Genomic DNA, 20634 nt, shown 5'->3' on the forward strand with positions numbered 1-20634 from the left:
TGCTTTAAGATATATGTAAAAATTGCTTGTATTAATAAGTATTTTTTTTTATGAATCTAACTCTTGTCTATTTTACAGTATAAAAACACAAAATGGATATACAACCCAATATTTTAAGAGACCTACCCGGAGACATGATTGATGAAATCTTGTCTAGAGTCGGTCAGAATTCTTCGGCACAACTATTTAAGGCGAGATCAGTTTGTAAGACATTCGAAGAACGTTCCAAGAATGCCTTGGTTTATAAAAGGCTTTCGTTCGAAAGATGGGGGATATCACATTGGGAAATCCATAAGTTACGATGTGTTTACTTTGACGCATATATTGCGGGGAACCCAAATGCTATTTTACGCAATGGGTTAAGAAATTATTTTGACTCAATATATCCGAATATTGGACTTCGTGATTTAGAAAAAGCGGCTAACATGCAACATAAAGAAGCATGTTATGCTTACGGATTAGTAATGTTCGCTTCTCACCAAAGTGAGAACAAGAACATCGGGCTACAACTATTAAACAAAACGTTCCCACAAGTGACGAAGTCAGTAATTGGGGTAAGAAATGAGGTTTTTAGATTGTTACGGGACTGTTGGACATTACGTAACCCTCGTCCCTTTGACGACGTTACAACACGCTGTCTTATCAATGGCCATAACGGTTACGTTCCACAAGACCAAGGATGGGAAGTAATCCTAGTAAAACCAGAATGCATGACTTGTTTCTGGACGTATGAATTACGTGTCATTATTGCCTTTGCTGAACGACTTGTGTACTAGCTAGAATTATCTTCACAACCATCTTGTATCAAATTTATTGTGTGCTATATTTCATGCTATATGTAAAATAAGCGGTATTGTAAGTTTGTAAAATATTGTGTAAAAGTTTGAACGCGAAATATTATTATAATCAGTTTTTCATATAGAATTGTAGTAGTTGAATTGTATATTAGCTACTAAGTATGAACTTAACGGGTAGGTACTACCCGAATTTAAACTTATAAAACGCTAATATGAAGAAAAAGCTTTTATAAATGAGTTCATATTATGCTACGAAATACTATTAACTACTCTTAATATTCTGTATGATTAACTTGTTCCATTTGACTATTTTGAAGGAAATGGCACCGACTACTCGACACACCATGAATATGAATGAAGAGGAATTCCGTACTTTTCTAGCTTCAAACATAGCCGCAGTATAGGCTGCGCTACATACCAACAATAACCTTGGATCTAGCAGTACAGGAAATCGTGTAGGATGCACCTACAAAGAATTCACTGCCTGTAAATCTTTGGAATTTGATGGAACCGAAGGACCGATCGGATTGAAACGGTGGACCGAGAAGGTCGAATCGGTGTTTGCCATAAGTAAGTGTACTGAAGAGGACAAAGTGAAGTACGCTACGCATACCTTCACAGGTTCTGCGTTAACATGGTGGAATACCTATCTAGAGCAAGTGGGACAAGATGATGCGTACGCACTACCGTGGTCAGCATTCAAGCACTTGATGAACGAGAAGTACCGTCCCAGAACCGAGGTCAATAAGCTCAAGATAGAACTTAGAGGGTTACGAACCCAAGGATTTGATATTACCATGTACGAAAGACGATTCACAGAATTGTGCCTATTATGTCCGGGAGCATTCGAAGATGAGGAAGAGAAGATCGACGCGTTTGTGAAAGGATTACCGAAAAGAATCCAAGAAGATATAAGTTCACACGAGCCCGCCTCCATACAACAGGCATGTAGAATGGCTCACAAACTAGTGAACCAGATTGAAGAAAGAATTAAAGAACAGACTGCTGAAGAGGCCAATGTGAAGCAAGTCAAAAGAAAGTGGGAGGAAAACGGTGATAAGAATCACCAATACAACAACAACAGCAATTACAACAATAATCGCAACAATTATCCCAACAATCGCAACATCAATCGCAACTACAACAAACGGCCCAACAACAGCAACTACAATAATCATCCCAACAACAATAATAACCGCAACAACAACAACAATCAGAAGCAGCTATGCCAAAGGTGTGAAAAGTATCACTCGGGGTTCTGCACCAAATTTTGCAACAAGTGTAAAAGAAATGGTCATAGCGCGGCGAAGTGTGAGGTCTACGGACCAGGGGTTAATAGAACGAAAGGAACAAATGGTGTCGGAACAAATAATGGCGGAGCAAGTAGTGTCGGAGCAAGTTATGCCAATGTAGTTTGTTATAAATGTGGAAAACCGGGCCACATTATTAGAAATTGCCCGAACCAGGAGAACACGAATGGACAAGGTCGCGGAAGAGTTTTCAATATTAATGCGGCAGAGGCACAGGAAGACCCGGAGCTTGTTACGGGTACGTTTCTTATTGATAATAAATCTGCTTACGTTTTATTTGATTCGGGTGCGGATAGAAGCTATATGAGTAGAGATTTTTGTGCTAAATTAAGTTGTCCATTGACGCCTTTGGATAGTAAATTTTTACTCGAATTAGCAAATGGTAAATTAATTTCAGCAGATAATATATGTCGGAATCGAGAAATTAAACTGGTTAGCGAAACATTTAAGATTGATTTGATACCAGTAGAGTTAGGGAGTTTTGATGTGATAATTGGTATGGACTAGTTGAAAGAAGTGAAAGCAGAGATCGTTTGTTACAAAAATGCAATTCGCATTATACGAGAAAAAGGAAAACCCTTAATGGTGTACGGAGAAAAGGGCAACACGAAGCTACATCTTATTAGTAATTTGAAGGCACAAAAACTAATAAGAAAAGGTTGCTATGATGTTCTAGCACACGTCGAGAAAGTACAAACTGAAGAAAAGAGCATCAATGATGTTCCCAATGCAAAAGAATTTCCCGATGTATTTCCGAAAGAATTACCGGGATTACCCCCACATCGATCCGTTGAATTTCAAATAGATCTTGTACCAGGAGCTGCACCAATAGCTCGTGCTCCTTACAGACTCGCACCCAGCGAGATGAAAGAACTGCAAAGCCAATTACAAGAACTTTTAGAGCATGGTTTCATTCGACCAAGCACATCACCGTGGGGAGCTCCTGTTTTGTTTGTCAAGAAGAAAGATGGTACATTCAGGTTGTGTATCGACTACCGAGAGTTGAACAAACTTACCATCAAGAACCGCTACCCACTACCGAGAATCGACGACTTATTTGATCAACTACAAGGCTCGTCTGTTTATTCAAAGATTGACTTACGTTCCGGGTATCATCAAATGCGGGTGAAAGAAGATGATATTCCAAAGACTGCTTTCAGAACACGTTACGGTCATTACGAGTTTATGGTCATGCCGTTTGGTTTTACTAATGCACCAGCTGTGTTCATGGACCTTATGAACCGAGTGTGTGGACCATACCTTGACAAGTTTGTCATTGTTTTCATTGATGACATACTTATTTACTCAAAGAATGACTAAGAACACGGTGAACATTTGAGAAAGGTATTAGAAGTATTGAGGAAGGAAGAATTGTACGCTAAGTTTTCAAAGTGTGCATTTTGGTTGGAAGAAGTTCAATTCCTCGGTCACATAGTGAACCAAGAAGGTATTAAGGTGGATCCGGCAAAGATAGAAACTGTTGAAAAGTGGGAAACCCCGAAAACTCCGAAACACATACGCCAGTTTTTAGGACTAACTGGTTACTACAGAAGGTTCATCCAAGACTTTTCCAGAATAGCAAAACCCTTGACTGCATTAACGCATAAAGGGAAGAAATTTGAATGGAATGATGAACAAGAGAAAGCGTTTCAGTTATTGAAGAAAAAGCTAACTACGGCACCTATATTGTCATTGCCTGAAGGGAATGATGATTATGTGATTTATTGTGACGCATCAAAGCAAGGTCTCGGTTGTGTATTAATGCAACGAACGAAGGTGATTGCTTATGCGTCTAGACAATTGAAGATTCACGAACAAAATTAAACGACGCATGATTTGGAATTAGGTTCGGTTGTTTTTGCATTAAAGACTTGGAGGCACTACTTATATGGGGTCAAAAGTATTATATATACCGACCACAAAAGTCTTCAACACATATTTAATCAGAAACAACTGAATATGAGGCAGCGTAGGTGGATTGAATTATTGAATGATTACGACTTTGAGATTCGTTACCACCCGGGGAAGGCAAATGTGGTAGCCGATGCCTTGAGCAGGAAGGACAGAGAACCCATTCGAGTAAAATTTATGAATATAATGATTCATAATAACCTTACTACTCAAATAAAGGAGGCGCAACAAGGAGTTTTAAAAGAGGGAAATTTAAAGGATGAAATACCCAAAGGATCGGAGAAGCATCTTAATATTCGGGAAGACGGAACCCGGTATAGGGCTGAAAGGATTTGGGTACCAAAATTTGGAGATATGAGAGAAATGGTACTTAGAGAAGCTCATAAAACCAGATACTCAATACATCCTGGAACGGGGAAGATGTACAAGGATCTCAAGAAACATTTTTGGTGGTCGGGTATGAAAGCCGATGTTGCTAAATACGTAGGAGAATGTTTGACGTGTTCTAAGGTCAAAGCTGAGCATCAGAAACCATCAAGTCTACTTCAACAACCCGAAATCCTGAAATGGAAATGGGAAAACATTACCATGGATTTCATCACTAAATTTCCAAGGACTGCAAGTGGTTTTGATACTATTTGGGTAATAGTTGATTGTCTCACCAAATCAGCACACTTCCTGCCAATAAGAGAAGATGACAAGATGGAGAAGTTAGCACGACTGTATTTGAAGGAAGTCATCTCCAGACATGAAATACCAATCTCTATTATCTCTGATAGGGATGGCAGATTTATTTCAAGATTCTGGCAGACATTACAGCAAGCATTAGGAACTCGTCTAGACATGAGTACTGCCTATCATCCACAAACTGATGGGCAGAGCGAAAGGATGATACAAACGCTTGAAGACATGCTACGAGCATGTGTTATTGATTTCGGAAACAGTTGGGATCGACATTGATAATGCTAAAAACGAACATATATTTCATAGCATTATTCCTCAAGAAAGACAAGCTTTTAGTTGCAATTGTTCTATTTACAAGAGATATTCGTTTAAATAATAAAAGGTGAAGACAAAAGACAGATTCGACGAATTGAAGACGCAAACGACCAAAAAGCTCAAAAGTACAAAAGACAATCAAAAAGGTTCCAATTATTGATAAGAAACGTCTCGAAATCACAAGAGTACAAGATTCAAAACGCAAAGTACAAGATATTAAATTGTACGCGAGGACGTTCGAAAATCCGGAACCGGGACCAGAGTCAACTCTTAACGCTCGACGCAACGGACTAAAAATTACAAGTTAACTATGTATATAAATATAATATAATATATAATTAATTATATTAATTATATATATATTATATATATATATTAAAAACTGTCGGCAGCCAGAAACTCCAAGGGAGTAAATTGAAAATACCTCTCCGCGACTCGCGGAGTTTGAAGGGCTTTTTGCCGCGAGTCGCGGAGCCCCAAAAATCAAACCTGGCTATAAAACCAACCCGAATTCTGATCAAAAAATACACAATATTTTTCATCTCTCTCTCAATATATACGAGTAATATATATTTATATTTATAATTTATATTTTAATTTTAATTATAATTCTAATAATAAGGGTATGTTAGCGAATGTTGTAAGGGTGTAAGTCGAAATTCTGTCCGTGTAACGCTACGCTATTTTTAATCATTGTAAGTTATGTTCAACCTTTTTATATTAATGTCTCGTAGCTAAGTTATTATTATGCTTATTTAAAACGAAGTAATCGTGATGTTGGGCTAATTACTAAAATTGGGTAATTGGGCTTTGTACCATAATTGGGGTTTGGACAAAAGAACGACACTTGTGGAAACTAGACTATGGGCTATTAATGGGCTTTATATTTGTTTAACTAAATGAAAGTTTGTTAATGTTAATATAAAGATTTACAATTGGGCGTCCCTATAAATTACCATATACACTCGATCGGACACGATGGGCAGGGTATTTATATGTACGAATAATCGTTCATTTAACCGGACACGGGAATGGATTAATAGCCACTAGAATAATCAAAACAGGGGTGAAATTACATTCAAGGGTAATTGGTGTAATTGTTAACAAAGTAGTAAAACCTTGGTTTACACGCAGTCGATAACCTGGTGTATTCATTAAACAAAGTATTAAAACCTTGTTACAATTCGAATCCCCAATTAGTTGGAATATTTATCTTCGGGTATAATAATAATTTGTCAAGGACACTTGCAATTTATATTTATGACTGATGGACTGTTATGGACAAAAACCAGACGGACATATTGAATAATCCAGGACAAAGGACAATTAACCCAAGGGCATAAAACTAAAATCAACACGTCAAACATCATGATTACGGAAGTTTAAATAAGCATAATTCTTTTATTTCATATTTAATTTCCTTTATTTTATATTTAATTGCACTTCTAATTATCGCACTTTTATTTATTGTTATTTTATATTTAATCGCACTTTTAATTATCGTACTTTTAATTATCGCAATTTTATTTTATCGCATTTTTATTATTCGCAATTTCATTATCGTTATTTACTTTACGCTTTAATTTAAGTCTTGTATTTATTTTATATTTTACATTAGGTTTTAACTGCGACTAAAGTTTTAAAATCGACAAACCGGTCATTAAACGGTAAAAACCCCCCCTTTATAATAATAATATTACTTATATATATATTTGTAATTTTAATAAACGTAAACTAATATAGCGTTGAGCTTTGCTTAAAGATCTCCCTGTGGAACGAACCGGACTTACTAAAAACTACACTACTGTACGATTAGGTACACTGCCTATAAGTGTTGTAGCAAGGTTTAAGTATATCCATTCTATAAATAAATAAATATCTTGTGTAAAATTGTATCGTATTTAATAGTGTTTTCCTAGTAAAATAATAACTATTTTATATACACCTCGTTCGACATCAAGTATTTTTGGCGCCGCTGCCGGGGAACTTACATCTTAAAAGCCGGAAGCGCAACGCTAATATATAAAAAAAAAAAAAAAAAGATTTTTATTTACTTTTATTAAAAGTCGTTTTTGTAAAAATTACGTTTTAATCATTCAAAAATATAAAAAGAAAAACAAAAATATAAGTATTTTTAGGATTTTGTTAAATATTTAAGTTTTATAAGTTTCTTTATCTTTATTTTAATTTATAAAAATATAAATTTTATTAAAAATCGTTTATTTAAATTAAAAACAGAAAACAGAAAAATAAATAAAAAAAAAAAAAAAAGAAAAACGCGTAAAAAGTACTACCTGTCAACAGAATTCCTGAACCCCGCGACTTGCGGGGTTTTACTCTTTATTTGCCGCGACTCGCGGAGGGTTTCTGACACACGGACAAAACCCTAATCACGGGGTTTTAATTTATTATTATTATTATTAATTACTTAATTATTATTATTATTATTAATTTTAGTTTTATTTTTACTTTTTACTTTATATTTATGTATTTTGTTTAAATAAGTTTAATTAAATTGTAAAATTAGTAGTTTTATTAAATAAATAATATAAAAATAATATTTTTATAAAAATTGTACTTTTTACAACTTTTTGTATATTTTTATATTTTGTACCTTTTTAATCGTTGTAGCGTAACTTTTGTATTTTTAGCTCATAATTAATTTTAAACTTAGTTTTTGCTATAGTTATTTTTACTCCTAGATTTTTAGGCTTTGCCGTAGAATTCCTTAAGTGCTTTTTCTTTAGACTAAGATTTAGGTGCTTTAGAATTTTGCGACGTCTTTTTAAGTTTTAGTTTCTTTTTAAGTTATTTCCATTTGGGATTTAGTTTTTCCTGTAAGCTTTAATATTTTTAGACCTTTTACTATGTATCAATTATCATTCCAACTAGTAATTTCAATTTGCGATTATAATTTTAAGTTAGTTGTAGTAATAAGGTTAAATTAGTTAAGTATTTTTAAGTTTTGATAAGTTTCTTTTATTTTTCCGTCACCTTTTATTTTTCAACCATTTTTTTTTCTTTTTCGACATTTTTCGACGCGCAATCTTTTTCTCTGTTATTTCTCGCTATTCTAGTTTTAGGACTTAGAATTTTATTCTACTTCTTATCTAAATTTCTAAAAATTACGAAAATTTATTTTAAGTAATTAAATTGATAGACATCAAAATTTTCTGGTTCGTAGTAATAGTTGGATTTGTACGTGGACCGGGTTATTGGAGCCAAACAGTCCTCAATTATATTGAGACCAAACGAATCCTGCCCCTCTGCTGCATCTTTTGGCTATTCGAAACGTGGGCAAAATCAGAAAAGTCTATTGATTGGATAACTTATTATAATTTTTCTTTCCTTTTAAAAACTAATAGGATATTCTGTGAATGCACCGAGCAAGACGTTCATCACCTTTTGTACGTTCACCACCTGTAACTAGATCAAGACATCGTTTAACAAATATAACCGCCGTTGATTTTTCTTTAGAATCGTCATCCAGTCGACCAAGTACTTCAGTTCAAATTTCCGATAATCCAGTTTTTGAAACAAACCTCACAATTGAGAATCCAGAAAATATTCAGGAACGGTTCATAGATCCTGAACCATTAAACTTTCCTCCGGAACCACCAATCATTCAAACAGAGATTGTTGAGGAACGAACTATTAAATCAGAATCATCTAGTGATACCGATTCAACAAATTCAATTATGGAGAATCTGGAACCTTTAAGTATGGAAGACCGAATGAGAGCTAAACGCACTGGCCAAGGTCACGCAATTACTCATCCAGACATTAATGCGCCAGATTATGAAATCAAAGGACAAATTCTACACATGGTGACTAATCAATGCCAATTTAGTGGTGCGCCGAAGGAAGATCCAAATGAACATCTACGTACCTTTAATAGGATCTGCACACTATTTAAAATACGAGAAGTGGAGGATGAACAGATATATCTCATGTTATTTCCCTGGACTTTAAAGGGAGAAGCCAAAGATTGGTTGGAATCGTTACCTGAAGGGGCGATCGATACATGGGATGTTTTAGTTGACAAATTTCTTAAACAATTTTTTCCTGCATCTAAAGCCGTAAGACTTCAAGCAGAAATTGTTACGTTCACACAAAAGCCAAATGAAACTCTATATGAGGCATGGACAAGATATGGAAAGTTGTTAAGAGGATGTCCGCAACATGGTTTAGACACCTGTCAAATAGTACAAATATTCTACCGAGGATGCGACATCACTACAAGAAAAGACATAGATATAGCAGCTGGTGGTTCGATTATGAAGAAAACCGAAACTGATGCTTACAAAATTATTGATAATACTGCTTCCCACTCACATGAGTGGCACCAAGAAAAAGATATCATTAGATCATCTAAAGCAGCTAGAGCCGATTCTAGCCATGACTTAGATTCCATTTCCGCAAAGATAGATGCTTTCGAGAGACGAATGGAAAAGATGACTAAGGATATTCACTCAATACGAATTAGTTGTGAGCAGTGTGGAGGACCACATTTGACAAAAGATTGTCTAAATATTGAATTAACAATGGAACAAAGAGAGAATATTTCATACATAAACCAAAGGCCTGGAAATAATTATCAGAATAATTATCAACCGCCAAGACCGATTTACAATCAAAACCAGAACTATAACCGAAATATTCCATACAACAACCAACAAGGTCCTAGCAATCAACAAGTATCCAATAATACTTATAATCAGCAAAGACCGAATTTTCAAAACAAACCACCACAACAAACCGATGATAAAAAGCCAAATTTAGAAGATATGATGACGAAGCTAGTTGAAACTCAAACGCAGTTTTTCACATCTCAAAAACAAACAAATGAACAAAATGCTCAAGCATTTAGAAATCAACAAGCTTCTATTCAAAATCTAGAACAAGAAGTAAGTAACCTAGCAAGGTTAATAGGTGAAAGAAAACCGGGAAGTTTACCAAGCGATACAAATGCTAACCCCCGGAATGAAACAGCTAAAGCTATTACCACAAGAAGTGGTACAACACTTAAACCACCTGAAATACCTGTAACTTCTGATGAAACTATTCCTACTCCACAAGAACCACAACCTGATCAAGATAAGGAAAAAGAACCGGTAGTTGAAAAGGTTAATGAAGATAACACAGTTAAGGATAAACCTTATGTTAAACCATACCAACCACCACTTCCTTACCCGAGTAAAATGAAGAAGGAAAAACTTGAAGCCGAGCAATCCAAATTCTTGGATATGTTTAAACAGATAAATGTAAATCTTCCTTTCATTGATGTGATTTCAGGAATGCCAAGATATGCTAAATTCTTGAAAGATCTAATCACGAATAGAAAGAAAATGGAAGAACTCTCGGCTGTTACTATGAATGCTAATTGTTCAGCAGTGCTGTTGAATAAGATACCAGAAAAACTATCTGATCCAGGAAGTTTCACAATTCCATGTTTTCTGGGTAGTCTTAGTTCAATAGAAGCATTGGCAGACTTAGGTGCTAGTATAAATCTAATGCCGTATTCACTATACGCTAAACTAGACCTTGGAGAATTGAAACCAACCAGAATAAGCATACAACTAGCCGATAGATCAATAAAATATCCTAGAGGGATAATGGAGAACATGCTAGTTAAAGTTGGTACTTTAGTATTTCCAGTAGACTTTGTTGTTTTAGACATGGAAGAAGATTCTCAAGTTCCTCTCATATTAGGAAGACCATTCTTAAACACGGCTAAAGCAATGATAGACGTGTTCGGTAAAAAACTGACCCTAAGTATAGAGGATGAGAGTGTCACCTTTTCAGTTGATAGAGCAATGCAACAACCACAATCTGCAGATGATAAATGTTATTATATTCAAACTATAGATGCACATGCAGAATTATTAGAAGAATTTCCAGAATTACAAGGAACAGGAGAATGTTCTTTAGGAGAAGGAAATGAACCAATTGATGAAGCTGAAATGTTAGCTACACTTATAGCTAATGGATATGAACCAACAACAGAAGAAATTCAAATGCTAAAAGAAGAAGACAGATATCGATATAAATCATCGATAGAAGAACCTCCGAAATTAGAGTTAAAGCCACTTCCAAACCATTTGGAATACGCTTATTTACATGGTGAATCTGAATTACCTGTAATAATATCGTCTTCTCTTACTGAAAATGAGAAATCACAACTCATTTCTGTGTTGAAAGCTCATAAACCAGCCATTGCATGGAAGATTCATGATATTAAAGGAATAAGTCCTTCGTATTGCACACATAAAATCCTTATGGAAGAAGGTCATAAAACGTATGTGCAACGCCAACGAAGACTGAATCCTAATATGCAAGATGTAGTTAAGAAAGAGATTATTAAGCTGCTAGATGCAGGTTTGATATATCCAATTTCTGATAGTCCATGGGTAAGCCCAGTTCAATGCGTGCCTAAGAAGGGTGGCATGACTGTCATTACAAATGAGAAAAATGAGCTTATTCCTACTAGGACTGTAACAGGATGGCGTGTATGTATTGATTATAGAAAATTAAATGACGCCACCAGAAAAGATCACTTTCCCTTACCTTTCATAGATCAAATGTTGGAAAGATTAGCCGGAAATAGTTACTATTGTTTTCTAGATGGATTTTCCGGATATTTTCAAATTCCAATAGCACCCGAAGATCAAGAGAAAACCACATTCACGTGCCCTTATGGTACTTTTGCTTACAAACGCATGCCATTTGGACTTTGCAACGCCCCTGCAACCTTTCAAAGGTGTATGATGGCGATTTTTCACGACATGATAGAAGAATGCATGGAAGTATTCATGGATGACTTTTCAGTCTTCGGTGATACATTTAAGTCATGTCTAGTTAATCTGGAACGAATGCTAATTAGATGCGAAAAATCAAATCTAGTACTTAATTGGGAGAAATGCCATTTCATGGTTAAAGAAGGCATCGTTCTTGGACATAAAATTTCAAAAGAAGGAATTGAAGTGGATAGAGCTAAAGTAGATGTAATTGCTAAACTTCCACATCCCACCAATGTTAGAGGAGTTAGGAGTTTTCTAGGGCATGCCGGTTTTTACCGACGTTTCATAAAAGATTTTTCTAAAATTGCCACTCCTATGAATAAACTCCTAGAAAAGGATGCGCCATTCATCTTTTCAGATGAGTGTATCAAATCTTTTAATATTCTTAAAGAAAAACTCACTAATGCACCGATCATGATAACACCAAATTGGAATCTACCATTTGAACTAATGTGCGATGCAAGTGATTTTGCAATGGGAGCCGTTTTAGGACAAAGGATTGAAAAACGATTTCAACCTATATATTATGCTAGTAAGACATTACAAGGAGCACAAACGAACTATACAACTACTGAAAAAGAACTCCTTGCTATTGTCTTTGCTTTTGATAAATTTCGATCATATCTCGTTCTAGCAAAAACGGTGGTCTATACCGACCATTCTGCTCTTAGATACCTATTTTCAAAACAATATGCTAAACCAAGATTAATCCGTTGGATCTTACTCTTACAAGAGTTTGATATTGAAATCCGAGATAAAAAAGGAGCAGAAAATCTCGCCGCTGATCATCTTTCTCGTCTTGAAAATCCCGAATTAGAAGTTCTGAATGAATCGGCCATACAAGACAACTTTCCTGATGAATATCTATTGAAGATAGATTATAAAGAAATCCCATGGTTTGCAGACTATGCAAACTACTTAGTTTGTGGATTCCTTGAAAAAGGATTATCGTACCAAAGACGAAAGAAATTCTTCAGTGATATAAAACACTATTTCTGGGAAGATCCACATCTGTTTAAAAGTTGTCCCGATGGAATAATACGCCGATGTGTATTTGGAGATGAAGCGAGTAAAATTTTAAACCATTGTCACACAGGACCAACAGGAGGGCATTATGGGCCTCAACTAACAGCAAGAAAAGTTTATGAAGCTGGATTCTATTGGCCTACAATTTACAAAGACGCACACCTTCTTTGCAAATCCTGTGATGCATGTCAAAGGGCCGGAAAAATAAGTCAACGTGATGAAATGCCACAAAATGTCATCCAAGTATGTGAAGTATTTGACATTTGGGGTATTGACTTTATGGGTCCATTTCCAAAATCTCATAATAATCTATATATACTCGTAGCCATTGATTATGTATCTAAATGGGCGGAAGCACAAGCTCTCCCAACTAACGATGCACGAGTTGTAGTCAACTTTTTAAAACGTCTTTTTGCAAGGTTTGGAACACCGAAAGCTTTAATAAGTGATCGGGGTACTCATTTCTGTAATAATCAACTTGAGAAAGTTCTTAAAAGATATGGAGTAACTCATAAAATCTCCACCGCATATCATCCACAAACAAGTGGACAAGTTGAAAATACAAACCGAGCTTTAAAACGTATTCTAGAGAAAACCGTAGGATCAAATCCGAAGGAATGGTCCATTAAATTGGAGGATGCACTCTGGGCTTTTAGAACAGCCTACAAAACTCCAATTGGAACCACACCTTTTAGACTTGTTTATGGAAAAGCATGTCATCTTCCAGTAGAAATTGAACACAAAGCATTTTGGGCTTTGAAGACATGTAATCTTGATTTACATGAAGCCGGACGTCTACGATTAAGTCAACTAAACGAATTAGAAGAATTAAGACATGAAGCATACGAAAATTCGTTAATATATAAAGAAAGAACGAAGAAATGGCATGATAAAAGAATCAGAAATTCAAAAGAATTTAAAGAAGGAGACAGAGTTCTTCTTTTCAATTCACGATTCAAGCTATTTCCTGGAAAATTGAAATCAAGATGGTCTGGACCATTCATAGTCAAAAGAGTTTTCCCATACGGAACGATAGAATTAATAAATTCAAATGGGATTGAATTTAAAGTTAATGGTCACAGAGTTAAACATTACATACATGGTCCGATGGAAGTCGACAACGAAGTTAATCACAATTTCGACACCACAGCTAACTAAGTGTGGGGAGAATCAAGTCTTTAAAGGATAATATGTATTTCTGTTAGAGTTAGATTGTCTGTTTTCGTGTAGTTCTCGAAAATGGAACACGTATGGTCTTTCCCTAGCAGACCCTAAAGAACTAGTCTTCTCCCCCCATTCTGAATTTTTATTTTTAGGTTTTTACGAAATGAAGACTGCCTGTGAATTAAACCATGGTCTAATGCTACACGCTTTGATCACTAAACGTAATAATGACATACTACCGAGTGAATTAGTATCAGTAATCAGAGAAAGAATGGACGGAGTTAGAAAAGGATCCAGATGCGAAGATAATAAGTTACAATTTGGTAAAGGAAAATCAAAATCCGCAGCGAAAAGAAGAGCACGACACCTAGAAAAATGTCACAAATGCGGAAAATGGTCACATGGAGGTAAATGTTCAAATAATCAAACTTATTCAAATACCGAATTTGTTACTTTATGCAGAGACGGACCGTTCATATGTTTAGAAGAAAAGACAATGAATGCTCGAGGTTACGCCTATGCAGCCATGGAAGACCAATTAAACCAACTATCTTATGAATATAATAGATCATATAACTAAGAAATCTATTTCACAGGTATGTCTGTACAGTTTTTATTTTTATTTTTATTTTTAACCTTTTGATAATAAACGCTAATTTGTTCGCTAAAAAGTATTAAATTGGTATTAAATAAAATTAGGTTTGGCGACCGAAATTATTGATATCCTTCAAAAATTTATTACATCACTGCGAAATTTAACGTTTATTCTTAAGGTATAAATATCTTTAATCAATCAAACCAAAATATTTCAAAAATTCGTCATGAGTTAAATTAGGTCTTGGAACCGAAATTACTTTACCGAAAAGAGGGGCGCATATTTTTGATAATATTTGATTGATTAAAGTGGGATAAAAAGACAAAAAGATTTTTAATTTTTTTTTTTACCATGTTTTTAAAATTAATATTTAAATCTTAAATTAATATTGTAAACTTTGTAAAAACAATATTTTTAAAATTGTAAATATTTGAAAAATTAATATAAGTTTGGTATGAATTTATGAATTTTTAAATTAAGTTTGGTGTGAATTTTTAATTTTTAAAATATGAAATTTTAATTTTATGCATTTTAAATTTTGAGTTTGGTGTGAATTTTTAATTTTAATTTTGAATTTTATATTTAAGTTGTGTGAATTTAAAAACAAAAATTTACTTTATCTCATTAAGTTAAGAATATGATTTTTAAAATTCGTCGTAAGTTGAAGACTAGGTCTTTGAACCGAAATTGCTTTACCCGAGGGAGGGACGAGAACTTTTATTATCATTATTTTCAATCTTATTGATTTAAAGTATGCCAAAAACATTAAAAAACCCAAAAATCTTAGCTTTTAAAACAATCGCTACAAAAAGACAAATTTTAAAATTTTGTCGAGGAACGGACTAGGACATCGATCCGAAACGACCTCGTCCTAAATAACAAGGGAAACAAAATTTTAAAATTAATTTCTTAATTGTTTTATAAGTTAAAGATTATAAAAAAAAAAAAAAAAAAAAAAAAAAAAAAAAAAAAAAAAAATAACTCCGCGACTCGCGGAGTTTTAAGTTAAAACCTCCGCGACTCGCGGAGGGACCAAATTACAGAAAAAAATAAAACAGCTGCACACGACTGATCACTCACACACACACAAAAACACAGAAATATACAGCTCGAAAAAACCCCCGAAAAACCCACGAAAATCATCCCAAAAACTCGATTTTTCACCGTTAATCTTCAAATTTTTCACTACAATCATGTTGAGAAGGATGATATCTAGGAACTACTCAAGAAAACAGGTACAATTACACCCCAAATCACCTTTAAATCCGAATTTTAGTGTGTTCTTGAGCATATTTTCATAATTTGAATTTTGTTAATTTTTAGTGTAATTAGTGTTAAATTGTTAGTATATTATGCATGTATAACCTAGATTGATGCTTGTTAACATGATTTGAAGCCAAAAACTTCAAAATCTTTAGAATCTAGGGTTTGTGTTCTTGAGCAATTTGGGGCTTTTTGATATAAACAGGTTATGGCCGATTTTTGTCATGAATTGTTGCTAAATTGAGTAGTGTAACATGTCTAGGTAGTTAAATGATCCAAACTTTGAGCCTAAACATGATTTTGAGAATTAAAGTGGACTTTTTCAAGTCCAAAATTCATGAACTTGATTTTTGAAAGATAATGCCATTTGAGACTTGTTTATTTGCTAGTAATGATTATTTTGACATGTTATTTGAGTTGAATGCTTATAAACTTGGCGAAAATTTTCGTATATGCTTATTTGAAAAAGTGTAGATTTGATAAAAATGTGAAAATAAGCTTAAGTTTGATGTAAATTGATAATGTCATTGTAATTATTTTGATTGATGATTTTGCTGACACTAATGCATATTTGGATGCACAAAATTTGTGTTTGATGTGTTTTGCAGAATGAAAGGGGTGAATCTTCATCCCAAGCCCGCCATGCTCCTGCTGAGAACTTGGAACAACAGGAGGTAGATAACTACTACAGGCAGGATGTACCTCATCCAGTCATGACCTTTTCAGATATGCATTTGGAACAGTTGCACCCGAACCTGCGATTTGACAGACTTTGGATAGATTATCCAAAATATCAACGGGGTTTGCATACTCTTCACTCAAAGGTTGTTGAGGTACCGAGGGTCATAGAATGGGGACCCTTGGAAGCTGTAGAATTGGCCGGGCCAATTAGGGAATTACTGGTACAGAGGTATGGTAATTCTTCTTTTAATGACTGGATATGTTTATTCACCATACGCAGACCTGTATATAAAGTATGGTGTGAAGAGTTGTTATGTAGTATAGAGTTGAATGATCGGGTAGCCAGTTTAACCGATCGTTCTTTTATTAGATTTTTGTTAGGCGGTTCGATGCGCCACATGTCTTTACTAGACATGGCTCAGGCTTTACGTATATATACGCCTGAGGAGTTAGCATCTGCCGATTGTAGAGGATTGATACTAAACGGTAGGAAAATAGATGAGAATTTTGATACACACGGTGTGTGGAGTCAAATGACAAGCCATCACCGTTTTAAAGGGGGAAACTACTCTTATTTGGATATAGATAGAGCCGAATTAAGAGTAATACATAGATTTTTAGCTAATTCGATTACACAAAGGGGTAAAAACAAAGAAAAGGTAAATGAACAAGATTTGTTTTACCATATGTGTATTCGAGACCCACACAGCGCTGTAAGTATACCATATTGTGTGGGTTATTATTTATCAGCTATGGTTCGAGGGATGCGTCCACATAGCATAATAGGGGGTGGTATTTTTATTACTTTGATTGGTGAATATCTCGGTGTGGATATAAGTCGGGGGGGATTATTAGTAGAAGAGCCGGAACCCCGCGACACTATAGGTTTAAATGTATACCATGGTGCGAAAGTGTTGAAGCGGCGAAATAACGCCGCAGTACGATACAATGGTAGACATCCACAGGTAGAGAGAAACCAAGAACAAGGTAATGTAGGAGGGGGGAACCAGATGCAAGAAATGCAAAGGTTTATAGCTTCTCAGGAATACGAAAATGCTAGACAGAGAGCATTTGAAGATTGGCAAGTTCATCAAAACCAGATCATAGCGCATTGCCAACATATAGGTAGAAACTATATTCCTACACCGAAACCCGTCTTCCCTCCTTGGTCGATAGAGATGCAGCCACCATATCCTACGTATGACCCTGCCGAGGCATTCTATAGCACTTATGGTTATGCGTGGAACCCCTATTGGTACCAATATCATCCTTAGTTTACTTATTTTTTTTTTATTATGTAATTTGTAATTATTGATGTATTTAATATTTTTGTTAATATTGTAATCATTTTTATAATTATCTAACTTTTATTCTTAGATTTTAATAATTTTTGAATGTGGGGTAATAAACCAAACTTCAAAAATATGTATATATGTTTGCAGTTTATCTTATGTACACAACAGGGTAAAACAACGCATTTTCAAAGACTGGCATTAAGTTCAGCAAAAGCAAGTAATTTTGACGACAATGATGCAAAATACATGTGAAATAACAACAAGACGGAATGAACAAATGACGTGCACCATTTATCATTCAGCAAACAAACGCCAATATATTTGGAAATTTTGGTAAAAATTTAATCATTTTCACACAAATCACCCTCAATAATTTAAATTGTTACTGATTTCTTGCAAATGAGGGCATTGCAAGATCTTAAGTGTGGGAAGGGGTTAAATTCTTTCGGATTTTAAAAATTTTTATATTAAACACTTGGTTACCATTAAAAATACTAGTAAAGCAGTAGTTGTATTAGAATCTAGTGCTCTCTGATAAAAAAGAACAGCCCTAGTCTTATATACTGACTACCCAATTCTAGTAAAATTTTTCAAAATTTTAAATTAAATGAATTCAAATCATGTTTATACATATTTATGAACGATAAAACTAGGTTTTAACACCGAAATTATTGTTACCTCAGAAAGGACATAAATTGAGAAACAAACTAAAATGTTAAAATTCATTTAAAATGGAATAGAGGACGATAAAAAGAAAAATAAAAAGCCAAGTGTGGGAAAATTTACCAAGTTATCTTAAACATATGTCACATATATTTGTAACAAATAACTGAAAATACTTTTGCTTTGAACTAAACTAAACTGTTTTACCCAATGAAAGAAAAGAAGAGATGGATCTACACGATGAATCAATTCCATCATTAAAAGGAAGTAAAGTCTTCCGAAAAAGAAACGCGCTTCTTGATTTAGGTCATGAAGTTGTCATCCAGACCAGCTGTAGGTTGACGAAAAATCTAGAAAAGTCATCACTAAAATCAGCAGGAAATCCACGGACCTCAGCATTAAACAGGGTCGCCAAGTGGTCAGATTTATCCTAACCATGAGAAGGATTTATCTCGTACAATGGGGAGGCACCGTGCAAATTAGCTGGATAAGACTAATGAATCAGATCCCCAGAAAGGATAATCTCCTTAAAGATTAAAAATCAGCTTTTAAGACTGATATTACTCAATCCTAGAGATTGACCTTAAAGATTGAGAATTCAAACTCATGGAATTCAATGATATCTAAACTCGAGCGTGAACGAGAAAATATTTTGATAAAAATACAAACCGATTTGTTTTCTGAAAACCCTATTTTCAATGCGTTCATTACCATTGAACGTAAAATCCTAGGAATTCAACTGGAATTCATTAGGTCACCTGAACCAAATCGGGTGTCAACCGTAAGAACGGTGGTTGCATAACATGGTCAAAGACAGGACCTTGTGCCAAACCGACAAATTATAAGGGTGAGCTTTACTATTGCTCCTACCAAGGATAGTAATTGCGTCCGACACGTTATAGACCATAATCAAAAGCATGTCACGGGACATTGCCTTAAACAGTTGCTTGTTCAACGCTTTCCTTTACAACCGGACGGTAGTTTGCCGAAAGGTAATATACGGAACAAGTAAACTGGACGTGTTGCTTTCCAAATACAAGGTTAGCAAGTGGGTGACACAAAACCGCAAGTTTTGAGCTAAAATTTTCAAATCTGAAACCCACCAAACCCACAAAAATATTTTGCAAACACCGGTAAAGGGTTATTCCGGAAAACTTATCTAGGGTAAAAACTAGATTTAATTTTCAAAAGATCAAATGTTTTCATAAAGATCCAATTTCCTTAATGGATCTAAATTTTTATAGTCATGTGAGACTGTAAACCATATCGTTACTACCATTGTTTATACCGCCGTATAGAAATCACTGATGTACAAAGTGTGAAGAATAAAGAAGTGATTCTAGTATTTCAAGACAATATTGCTTGAGGACAAGCAACGCTCAAGTGTGGGAATATTTGATAATGCTAAAAACGAACATATATTTCATAGCATTATTCCTCAAGAAAGACAAGCTTTTAGTTGCAATTGTTCTATTTACAAGAGATATTCGTTTAAATAATAAAAGGTGAAGACAAAAGACAGATTCGACGAATTGAAGACGCAAACGACCAAAAAGCTCAAAAGTACAAAAGACAATCAAAAAGGTTCCAATTATTGATAAGAAACGTCTCGAAATCACAAGAGTACAAGATTCAAAACGCAAAGTACAAGATATTAAATTGTACGCGAGGACGTTCGAAAATCCGGAACCGGGACCAGAGTCAACTCTTAACGCTCGACGCAACGGACTAAAAATTACAAGTTAACTATGTATATAAATATAATATAATATATAATTAATTATATTAATTATATATATATTATATATATATATTAAAAACTGTCGGCAGCCAGAAACTCCAAGGGAGTAAATTGAAAATACCTCTCCGCGACTCGCGGAGTTTGAAGGGCTTTTTGCCGCGAGTCGCGGAGCCCCAAAAATCAAACCTGGCTATAAAACCAACCCGAATTCTGATCAAAAAATACACAATATTTTTCATCTCTCTCTCAATATATACGAGTAATATATATTTATATTTATAATTTATATTTTAATTTTAATTATAATTCTAATAATAAGGGTATGTTAGCGAATGTTGTAAGGGTGTAAGTCGAAATTCTGTCCGTGTAACGCTACGCTATTTTTAATC

The sequence above is a fragment of the Rutidosis leptorrhynchoides genome, chromosome 7 (genome assembly GCF_046630445.1).
Source record: "Rutidosis leptorrhynchoides isolate AG116_Rl617_1_P2 chromosome 7, CSIRO_AGI_Rlap_v1, whole genome shotgun sequence".
NCBI lineage: Eukaryota > Viridiplantae > Streptophyta > Magnoliopsida > Asterales > Asteraceae > Rutidosis > Rutidosis leptorrhynchoides.